The sequence below is a fragment of the Patagioenas fasciata genome, chromosome 1 (assembly GCF_037038585.1).
Source record: "Patagioenas fasciata isolate bPatFas1 chromosome 1, bPatFas1.hap1, whole genome shotgun sequence".
Classification (NCBI taxonomy): domain Eukaryota; kingdom Metazoa; phylum Chordata; class Aves; order Columbiformes; family Columbidae; genus Patagioenas; species Patagioenas fasciata.
In genome coordinates this window covers 127,399,636-127,411,982 of record NC_092520.1, presented here as the reverse complement: position 1 = coordinate 127,411,982, position 12,347 = coordinate 127,399,636, and positions in this window count along the sequence as shown.

The window sequence follows — 12,347 nt, the reverse complement described above, 5'->3', positions numbered from 1 at the left end:
GATATGATTGCTGCAAAAGTCAAATCTGAAAAATCAGTTCAATACCAACTTGTGGAATCACGTTACCATGTATAAAGCAGCATTCTGAATGAAGAAGAATTGAAAAAAAAAAAAAGAAAAAATGAGACATGATTGTGAGAACTTCAGCAATGTTGAGTTGCTTAACATGGATTGTGTCCTCATCTAGCATGAATGGGATGGATAGCATCTTCACTTAGAAGCATCAAGGCAAAGATTCTCCCAGAAAAGGATAGCATGCAACAAGTAAGATCATTGAGTTGTAACAATAAGCAATGCTTTTGTTAAGTGTGGTGGAAATGAAACCATTTCTGATCTCCACAATTGTTCAGTGACCATTTTTTCACTGTAAGCAACAAAATGGCTGAGGAGGGAGATTAGGGATGCTATTCCAAGAAGGAGAAAAAACAAGCATCATCAAGCTCTGTCCTCGTATTTTTTTGTCCATAGCCTCTTTTTGCTTCTTCTCAGGCTTTCTGTCCTTTGCTAGTGCAGCTGTCTAAATAGTCTGGGGAAAGGAAAAAGTTCCTGTCATTCTTCTTTTTCTATACCACAAAACTATCTCATCTTGAATTGCAACCACAGCAGTCTTCTATTTTTTCTGACTTAGTCTCCCACAAACTTCTTCCTACTAAAAACAATGTCACTAAAGATAAGTTTCAGGTCCATGGTTTTGGCCCCTAACCAGTGACATGCTACCCAAGTTTTATGAAGAGGCCCTCCCACTCCTGACAAATGTTCTCCATTTCAGCCAGGGATACGTGACGTATCGTCTAATCCCAGATCATGAGCCTCACCCCACCAAGCAACTCATTTTTAGTCCCTCATGACTCTCACAAACACTGCAAATCTGCCATCCCCAGCATCTATTTCTCATCTGTAACAGAAGTCAGCACCAGCGCTCCTCTAACATGCCTGTACTGAGAAATTAATGTAGCCAGTGGAACTGCTAAGAGGTCTGTTTGCTCAATTTACAAAATAAAATACAAAAAACAAGCCAAAACCCCAAAAAACCCAAAACAAAGCAACCACCCCCCCAAAAAAAAAAAAAAAACAAAAAACAATCACACACAAAAGCAAACACCGCAAAACCCACAAACAAACAAACAAACACACACCTCAAATGCAAGAAGCCTGTTACAAGGAGTAACAGCCTCATTTTGCTATAAAGCTGTGGCCACCAGAGACAGGAGGTCCCACTCCTCTTCTTCTTCAGTAGGTTCTCACATTTCCCCAATGTCTTCTAGTCCCTAAAACACAAGATGTCTTCTTCAGTGCACTTAGACTTTCCTTCCCTGACTTTGTCATTTTTTCAGCTAATCTTAAAATAACTGGCCTTAGCATGTCTTCCTAGATTCATCAGAGTTTATTACCCCATAGGAAGGTCTGTCAGATCAAGGCTCAAAGAATTATAACCTGCCTTCTCCCCAGGGCAAAAGCTTTCCTTGAAACACAAAGCCAAAAAAATTCAGTGAAATTTACATCTCAAATAAACTTTCTTCAGCTGATGGCCTGTGGTCTCAGCAAGTAGGTAGAGAAAACCCAAGAGCAATATCAATAGGCCCTTCAGCAACTTTACAAGGACATCGTCTCAAACAGCGCGTCTCCATCCGCTGTAAACCTTTCCTTTCTCTCCCTTATCTTTTCCTGTATTCACTGTGTATTTACAAGAGAGGGGGCAAATCAGGGTCATGCAAAGTAGCAAGGTGGTCAGAAAACACTAAGAGTGGGACTGCCACACAAGGGAGGACAAGTGGGGAGCCAAAGGCGATCCCAGACCAGGTAAGGACCTGGAGAGGATCTGCAGAGGGAGGGAAGCACTGAGAGGCTGATAACCATTTCTGTTGACAGCCTCAACCAAGGCAAAGTGATGAATCATGTCCAGGGTCCATTTGGGGAACCCACTGGGGAACAGCTGGAGAGGGGGCCCGGAGACAGGACTGGATATGTGACTACAACATAGGTATGTAGGTTCCTGAGCTGAAGTAGAGCTGAGGCCCCATGGGCAGTGTGGGTGGGTGGAGTGACCTTGCTGTTCAGGGCCATTAAGGCCTGTTAGCACATTAATGGCCCATACAGATATATCTTGATAACTTAGGGTAAAGTGAATAACTTTTAAAATTAAGTCTCTGGAGGAACTCCCCAGTGGTGAGCTCTAGCCCACAGGTTACAGTTTTTGTACCTCCCACACAGAGCATCAATGAATTATTGGAGGCCCAGCACACCACCACAGTAATAATAATGATGATGATGTATAGTCTCTCGTGTGGTGGCCTGAAAGAGGCAGTCACAGCTTGGGACTCCTCAGCAGAGAGCGATGGAAACCAAGGATACTGCCAGTAGAGGAGAGTGATGATCATGTGCAATGCTGGAACACCACAAAGATGGACAAAGAAAACTTTTCAGTAGAATTTTTGTGGGTTTTTGTTGTTGTTGGTTTTTTGTATGGTTTTTGTTTGTTTGCTTTGTTTTCTTGGTTTTTAAGATTCTTACTGTGTCTCCAAGCTGAATTATTCCTTTCACTGCAAGCAGATCTGTCAATTTACTTCGGTTTTCTAAGGCTTTAATGCACCTGATGCTTTGCAGGTCTTCTGCATCTCAAGTTCAGTGTTCTACACAGCTCTAGCACAGCATCTTAACTTTGATATATAACCACTGTAAAACACATGGACTTCAAAGAACCAGCCCCTTCTCCCACCAAATAAGGAATTGTCTACATTAAGAGGAATGTTATTCCTTTCATTTTCTCTCTCACTGACTTCTCTAAGAAATTTCCCTGACCCTTTTACTGGCTTTCTTCTTCTCTGCAATGTTGAAAAGCAAGAGATTCTTATGCCCCTGCTCTTCTAACCCTGACTTAACCCCACTCCTGTCATGGATGAACCTTTCTGTGGACTCACACATCCCTTAGTCTGTATTACCAATCCTGTGGGAACCCTTTTCACCCATAGTCTGAAAGAAGACACAAGTCTTTCATCTGAACATCACATCAAAGAAGCTGCAGGTAAACCCCTGCCCCACACAGGGCAGGCAGGTAACACTGCATGTTTACATCACCTTTTTGAACAGAAATACTAAAAAACATTTATTTCCTTAGTATCTCTCCCTGTTTGTTTGCTCTGACACATACCTTTGGTATATCTTTTTTGTTTGTTTCATAAAGTCTTCATCAGTCCAACTTTTTCTCTTTTTAACACCTGATGAAATTTTCCCCAAGGAAGCCAGTGTTCTTAAGAGGCACTTCCTGTACATTTTATCCTCTCTTTAAGGAACTCATTGACATGGGTTGCATTTTTACCTTTTTTTTTTCTTTCTGTTTCTCTTTCTCGGTCTAAATGCAACTTGCATATTTGTCTTGTAACATTGCTTTGATTCTCCAAGGCTAAATCTATATTTTAACCTAAATTACTATTTCCCTTTCTTTAGTAGCCTTGATTATGGCACATGTGTTCCTCATGGAAAAACAAATTGTTGATGCTTTGTTAAAGTTGGTTCTGGTTGGTTCACGTTGGTCAGGAAGGGGAAAAATAAAGGCAAAGAACCAGATCTGTAGTGGAAGAAGAAATGATGTTTGGAGAAGCATTTCTCCCTGTCCTCACTGTTGAATACGCAACCACTTTCCTGTGACATCCTGCCAATACTCATCCTGTCCAAAGTTGTCACTTTGAAAATGTAGTAAGACTGACAGAGGAAGATAGAGAGTTGGAGGTGTTTTGGAGGGAGCCAGCCTCTTCCATCAGTTTCTGCCACCAGCCATGCAAGATAGAAGACCCTGTGGAGTAGGACATGGGGGGGGTGCATCTGCAGGAAATGAAATTTAAGCAGGGGAAGACGCTTTCAGAGGCAACAAGGTGCAGGCCTGCAAGCTGAAAACAGAAAAGGGGTGTCAGATTATTTTGATTCCTAAATGTCCTTCTCTCACCCATGTATTCTTCCCATCTGAACTCCACTCACATTAGGATGGGCCAGTGTAATCTGTCTTCCATATGTTGTAAAGGGAAACTGTCTCTTCAATGGCAAAACCATATCAATTGTTCCCTGCCAGACTCCTCCCCGTGGCTCGTGATGAATGGCCCCAGCATGCAGCCTGCTCCAGGAGATATGCACTTTGCTCACTGGAGATTGCAGCCTTTCTCCAAACCTTTCAGCAAGGTTTAACAAGTTCATATTTCTTAATCAGACACTGTTCACGGAACTCTGTCGGAAGAGGATAAATCAGACTGGAGAGTTACAAAGAGGCATTATCTTGTCACTTGGGCTAAGTTTCTGGGGAACCTGACTCTCACTCCCACTGCAATCAATAGCAGAGAGGTAGTAAGCTCTTTGGGTCTCTGGGCCTTAGTGGCCAAAGTAGATTTTTCTGCATATTAGAATTTTGCTGTTGAATTTTTATACTGTCTGTTATACTGCCTTAGGGTCAGCATACTATTTTTAATCACCAATATTTCTTGTGAAATCGCTACATGTCTTTATCACCATATTTTTGTTTGAGTACATTATTCAGTTTCCTGCTTTAAAATATAATTTTAAAGAGAAGTGATTTGAGTTACCACAGTTTGGCTCCTACAAAAAGTCTGACAAAATCTGAAATCCTATACTGAAATGTGAACTCTTGCAAAAAGAGATTTTTCATATGAAAATGCATATCTTTTTACTGTTGCCTTGTGGATCTGTAAGCACCAGTTACCACAATAGCAGAAAAACTGTAAGTATCTCAGTTCAAAGCTCCTGAGCAGCTGCAGCATCCTTGGCAGAGTGGAATCAGACTGCACCATGCTCATTGTCTAGGTGTCTATAGCACAATCTCACCCTAATCCACAGACAATGTTTGTGTGAGTAATAGTGAACACAAGGGGCACAGTATGGCATGGAGGGGGACTGAAGTGTCAAGTGCTCCTCTTCATAGGAACATCATTACCTTGCCTCTCATTTCTCACCATCCTTCCACTCCTCTCCCTGACTTACTTTCTCTTGTTTTTCCCCCTACCTCACCAAAACCTTTGTTTCTTTTATTAGTCCTTTTTTTTTTTTTTTTTAGCGCTCTGTCATACTCACTTACCACATCTGAAAGTTTTGCATTTTCTGCTGTCTGCTTGTGTCCTAAGAAAAGTGCTGCCCCCTCCCACCAGAGCCCTTCTGGGACCAGAACGTTCAATCAAACCAGGTGAAGCCGTTGCATCAGCAAGGACTCCCAGAAAATCATCATCCCTGGCTTCCTCCTCCCACAAAAGTACATTCAGTACAGCAGGTGCTAGTGCATCCCTCGCCAGCAGGTCTGAGCAGTAAACCCCTGTGTGTCACTCACAAAAGAACAGAAATAAGACAGGAACTGCAACCTGACAGCAACACAAGCAGGAACAGAAGCAAGGCTTGCTCACCTGTCTCAGGTTCTGTGGTTAATGGTGGTGGGAACAAGGATGTGCTACTGTCATCTGTGTGAGACTAACAGAAAGCAAAGGTTTATAGGATGTCTTCTCTTCTGACAGCTTCAAGCCACATGAGTAGCAGGGTCTGTCGGGTTGCAGTAGCTCTAGTACAAAGCCAACCTCCACCCCCTTTGAAACATATACAGTGTTGTTATAGTTATATATACAGCACAAGCTTTTTTGATCTATTGTTTGCTACCCCTGTGCCACACTACTTGTTAGGGTAGATATAAAGATTGATAGAGGAAATACTGCACTGGTGTGCATGGAGCATGAATGACAGTGTGCCTGTCATGGGTATCAAAAGACAGGGTAGATTAGGAGTGAAACACTGCTGATCATAGACTAAGTGAAGGGACTGGGATGCTCTGTGAGACCAAGAAAGACTACAGGTAACACAAAGGAGTGGAAGGCACTGGACAGAGAGCTGGCTGCATCAAGGCCATCACAGATGTAGAGCAACAGTGATGTGATACAGCTCTACCTTGCCCTGAGCCTTCTTTATCCACAGGAATACAACCCAAAATGGCAAAAATCTCTTAACGATGTTTGAATCTCTTTTTTTTTTTTTTTCTTCACTAAGTAAAATACAACAGATAAGACAATGTACCAGAGTGCAAGCTTGCAACATCCCCTAATTCATAGGGCCCTTCCAATGCTGGAATTACCAAACAGAAGCATTGAATTTGGTAATAAATCTAATGCGAAGCACTGAATAGTTAAGCCACTAGCTGCAAGCACATCAAGAAGCCATGATAATGGCTTAACAGTCCAATTACCTCCTTTCCCTCTTGAAGCAGGGTAGGCATAAAGCAGAAAAATCTGGGGGTGGATGGTGCTGTGTGCACAGATCCCATCACTGTGACACAAAGATGTAGCTGCCAGCAGGAGCATCTGAAGGTCTCTGTTCTCAGCATTTATGTGGCCAGATGAAAATTTTCTAAAGGAAGGCAACAGGGGGAAAAAGGATCAGGGCTGTTGTTGCTGCAGGCCATTAACACCTCCTGGATCTGTGCACATACCCCAGTTCTCATAACACTGCTTTGGCCAGTTCTCCCTCTCCTCCCAGCTCTGGTCTCTCCCATGGTCCATGCACATGGTATGTTATGTGTACAATAAATTTGACTCGCTCATCTACCCTCTCCTTAGGGAGCAAGGGGCACTAACCACACCCATAAGATTATTAGTTTAAAACTGAGTGAGTGGAGGGGGAAAGGTCAGGGTCAGTTGGTTTTCTTATTTTTAAGCATGAATGTTGAACTTGTGGGATCACTGTATGACTGAGGTCAACAGTTTGTTGCTGTTCAGAAAGGAATGAAGGATTTATATGGATAATGAGAGCGTATACGGTTTTATTAGACAGACACGGAAAAAATGTTTTGAGACAAGATCTAAGCCCTTCTCATGTTTCAGGGCATAAGCCAAACATTAAGTGACAGAGGCTGGAAAGAAAAATGCTGTATTCAGTAATCATCTACTTCATCATTCCTTTCTGCCTCCTCTGATAGAGCATGTGCCGAAAAGAGACGGTGGACTTCAGATTGCTGGTCCTTCCAAGGTCATGTCAGGGATGTTCCTAAAGCAGGACAAAAGCAAGGGACTAGTGCTTTCCAACACAGCAGTCCCTGTGCATCTACCCACCCAAACAGGGGCAAACAAGTATTCATCCCTACCCAGGCACAAACACAGGTCTCTTGAAAATAGGCACAGCATTTCCCCATTTTTTACAGCAGGAAGTTTTTCAGTTTGTGGCACGTTAATTACTATTTACGGGGTTGCTATAAAAATTAGTTACTTTTTTATAACAAAAGGCCCACAGCCAATATTTTATAGACAACACACAAAGAGGTTTGGAATTGATGATTTACAGATCAGGAAATAACACTTAATCAGTTTCCTTACCTTCCCAAGCAGGGCTGTGCAGTTTTACGCCACCTTGCCGTTTTCAACTCATTATTTATTGATGTTCATTGCTTGACATTTCACGACAGGATATGCTCATTCTGAGAGGTGTACTCTGGGATTTATCCCAATGTGGCAGAGAGGTGTGGATTATATTATTTTGCCCACAAGTCAGCTGTATCATATGTCCAAGCACATAGAGTGGTCTCCAGCGTTTATGTCACACAACATAAACCCTGCTTTCATGGAGGGCGACCGCTTTCTCTGCACCACACATGGAGGGAGCCCAAGAATGCGGAGCGAATACCTCATTTACACCATCCCCACGGCATGAAACACACATGGCCGTCCTGCCAAAACACCACTTGTGCTTACCACCACTTACTTCTGTAACATCTTTCATCAGACTATCTTAAAGCTCTTTACCTCTGTGAATCAATTAACTGCACACTGTCACCATGATGTGGAAAGACAGGGGATAGCTGTAAGTAATTTATAGATAAGTAAATGGAGGCGTTTCTTACTATCATATTCCATCTCAAATACTACAAATCACAGTCAGTTGATTAATGTCTGCAAATTGCTTGGAGTGGTTTGCACTTAGTGCATCACCGCTGAAACACTGCTCATGTGGTTTGGGCCATTATGGAGTAGAGAATAGTCTAATGTGCTGCCACCAGCAGCAAGAGCAGGTGAGGACCTGCTCAGCATCACACCCAGTGGCTCTGCAGAGCTGACAATAACGACATGCAGGAGCGCACACTGTTCCGCCCTAACTACTCCGCATCTATCCCTTGCTGAAAAGGTATGTAAGAAGAATTAAAAAACTACAGTCTCAAACCTTGCAGACTGCCATCTACACCAAGCAGAGTTACAGCATGACCAACCACACCTATTGCTCAGGACTCTCGACGCAGGCAGTTTTACTTTGGGAGCTTCCAAGCCACAGCTGTCAGCAACTTTTTGGAAATAATAATTATAAAAGGAAGTCTATAGCCAAAGTTAATCCAATATAAAAATTAAAAAAAAAAACTTCTACTAGTTCTACACTCTTATGCAGACTCATATTATGTTTTGCAGTCACATGCTGTCCTCTGAGAAGGGTGTGGTTATTCTTGAACTAGGCACGGCTTTACATTCATCTCTGTCATACATGCTGACAAACCAAAGTATGGGATAACTGCTCATTTCTTTACCTGGAATTAATTTTTAAACTAATGCTGCTTTATGGCCAGCCAAAAGATAAAGAGTTCAGGGATAGCTTATTGATGTATTTTATTAACTGTGTTTTTGAAGAGAGAGTTGTTTTTCAAATTTGACTTGAGTAGAATTTTCTTTTTACTGACTGGGTAAGACGATTATTTTGTATTTGTGCTTTTATTTCCATTTTTATTTAAAAGTATTTATAAAACTACTTCTTATTTGTCCACAAGTATTGTTCTAAGATAAATGAATCAAAGCACACTTTTATGAAACAATATGAAATACATTTCAGCAGTTTATATGTCACAGCTCTTTGAACTGGAAAAAAAGGATCTGCAAACATGCCAGCAAACCCCCCTCCTATGACCCAGTCCCATAGCCTGTCCAACATTTCTGGTCAGTTTCCAGCATCTAGTAGCAAGCCAGCTTTTCCTTTCTTTAAATGCTTAACCATCCAGATACTCAGGCATTTGTTAAAGCTTTTGTTTCAAAGCACTTAGCACCTATTTAAACTTCACATGCCTGCACAAATTACTTGCAGTTCATGCCATCATGAAAAGGAGACAATGCAGACATGGAAAATAAAATTTACAGTAATCTACTATTGGTGACTTTCTGGGAAAAATGTATCCATGAATGTGCCTGAGCATGAAACAGATAAGAGAAAACCTTTAGGAACTCTGTCATGACGAGAAAACTTATGACCCACTCAGTTCAGATTTTTGACAGCTTCACAGTGAAAGTCTGATTTTCAATAAATGTTATCTGTTTCATTAGGAAAGATTTTCAGTGACATGCAAGTGGGAGCACAAGTCCAAAAACCTGGTGAGCCTGCATAACTGGACAGAAAATGAAAGCTAATGAGCATGTTAAATCAGCAACTAATATATATACAGGAAGCATTTAGTGCACAAAAGGAGGTGGTCTGCAAGACTTTATGAAGAATGATAAATCATTGTGTTACACAGGGGACCATGCAGTTTCTGGTGCTTCCACTTCAAATGATTGCTGGAAAATCTAAAAGAATCTACATGGTGTCTGTACTAATATAACGAGTATGTCTGAACTCACTAATGTTACAAAACTTGAGAAAGGAATAGCAACAGAAATTCCCAGGTAAGATATTCCAATAACTCAGAATATGTCTATACCAATATGTTTTACTCTGAAAGCCATAACCAATGTGTTTTATCTAAAATAGAGTTAAGAGCTGACTTGATTCACCAGCTTGGAGAGCTAAGGAGTGTCTGAACATCTAATGGCACCTCGTGCTTATCACAAGACCTTGAAGTTCAATTCTGTGTGTTGCTCATTAATAGACATGTCTGAAAACAGGAAGACACAGACTCCCAACATTGTTCCTGGTAATTTGTAATTACTATCTTTACTATCATAGAATCATAGAATCGTTTGGGTTGGAAGGGACCTTCAAAGTTCATCTAGTCCAACTCCCTGCAATGAGCAGGGACATCTTCAACTAGATCAGGTTGCTCAGAGCCCTGTCCAGCCTGGCCTGGAATGTCTCCAGGGATGGGGTATCTACCACCTCTCTGGGTGAACTGTTCCCAGTGTTTCACCACCATTATCATAAAGATTTTCTTCCTTACATCTAATTTAAATCTCCCCTTTTTCAGTTCAAAAACATTCTCTCTTGTCCTGTTGCAACAGGCCCTACAAAACTGCCTGTCCTCATCTTTCTTGCAAGCCACTTTTAAGTATTAAAAAGTCACAATAAAGTATCCCTGGAGCCTTCTCACCTTCAGGCTGAACAACCCCAACTCTCTCAGCCTTTCTTGATGGGAGATGTGTTCCATCCTTCTGATTGGTTTTGTGGTTCTCCTCTAGACCATTTCTAACAGGTCCATGTCTTGTGCTGAAGACTTCAGAGCTGGACACAATACTCCAGGTGGTGTCATTCTAGAGTGGAGTAGAGGGGAAGAATCATGTCCTCTGACCTGCTGGCCAGGCTTCTTGTGATGTAACCTGGTATACAACTGGTCTTCTGGTCTGTGAGCACACATTGCTGGCTCACATCTAATCTTTCATCCACCAGTACACCCAAGTACTTCTCCTCAGGGCTGCTCTGAAATCCCTTCATCCTACAGCCTGCATCGATACCAGGGTTGCCCTGACCCAAGTGCAGGCATCTGGCTTTAGCTTACTGTCACTAGTACTAATTATACCTTCCTATGGTGAACCAAAACCCCTAGATTGTTTAGTATTTCTTTTCCATGGAACTATTTTCATAGTACAATACTCACCTCTGAATACTCTACTCAAGCCAAAAAAAGCATGCGAGTCCCAAAGTTTATCCACATTTTCTATAACTGAAATTTCTATAGCTCCCAAACAATTGCTATGGCTCTGCTCTCTTGCAAATTTTGAAAATATTTAAAAATAGAGGACCTGGAACTGAATTAATCATCCCCATCCTGTTTTCCCCAGTGCTCCATACAGAGGTCAAGTCTCCTCTCTTCCATGCACTTTCACACTTACCTAACGACTGCATTAGTTCTTTCTGCCATCTGCACTAGGTGCAGAAATGGAGAGATCATGTGGAGTGCTTGTTTGCTAAAACTTTTAAAGCTATTCAGTGTGCCAGGATACAATCCCACTTCCAAATGTATGGCTTGTTCTTCTACGTATGACACAGAATTTGGCTGTATGTTAATTTTAAAAGAAGGGTCCCGGTTTGCCATGTAACCTAGACTTCCCAGTGATTAATTTTTATTCTCATTGTTTCCAGTCCATACCATTTCTTTCATGATCACTAGTCCTCAGCAAACTTCTGTCACAGACCTAGAATAATTTCTATGTCTTGAACATGGAATTTCATACTTGAACTGTGTCTGGCTGGGATGGAGTTAACTTTCTTCATGGCAGCTTGTATGGTGCTTCATTTTGTATTGTGCCCAAAGTAGTGTTGATAAGACGTTAATATTGTGGCTGTTGCTGAGCAGTGACTGCACAGTCAAGGCTTTCTCTACATGTCACTCTGCAGACACACATACACACAGCTCCCAGCGAGTAGGCATGGGATGGGCAAGAAGTTGTGAGGGGACACAGACAGGACAGATGACCTGAGCAGAAGGGATACTCCGTATGCTTAGCAATAAAAACTGGAGTATTTGAAGAAATAGGGGCGTGGCTGTTGTCTTCTGAGGAGGATGTTGCTTGAAACCTGTCTGGGCATCGGTCCGCTTGTGGGGAGCAGTGAGTGACTGCCTGTGCTTCCCTTGGTTGGTTTTCTCTTTGTTTCTCCTATTAAACTGTTTTGCTGGAGAAGAAAATGAAGAAGAAAACTCATGAGAATACCTGTTTTGCTAGAGAAAAAAGAGAAAACTCATGAGTTCTCTCATTTTTGATCTTTCTGTTCCCACCTCCATCCCACTGGGGTGGAAGGAATCAACAAGAGGCTGTTGGGGTACTCATGTGGGGTCAATCCACAACAATATTAGAAGAAATACCTTTTGTGATAAAAAAAAATTACACATTTTTACTTGAATGCTATTGATACGCAACTGTTGTCTGTGTGAAACCATAAGCATATGTACCAAATCAAGGTCACTATAACGATGTACTTACAAATTCTTTCGTGCCACCCTTGTTAATTGACTTGACCATGTAAGAGTTTATTCTGTACACTTGAGAGCCCCCCTGCTAAACCCTACCCCTCTCCCTGACAGGGACAAATTAATCACTCAAGGCCTTCAAACAGTGTATATCTGGGAGAAGATTAATCCAGCAAAGGAAATGAAATCCAGTGATTGCAACTTGAATTTAAGCTGGGAGGAACAT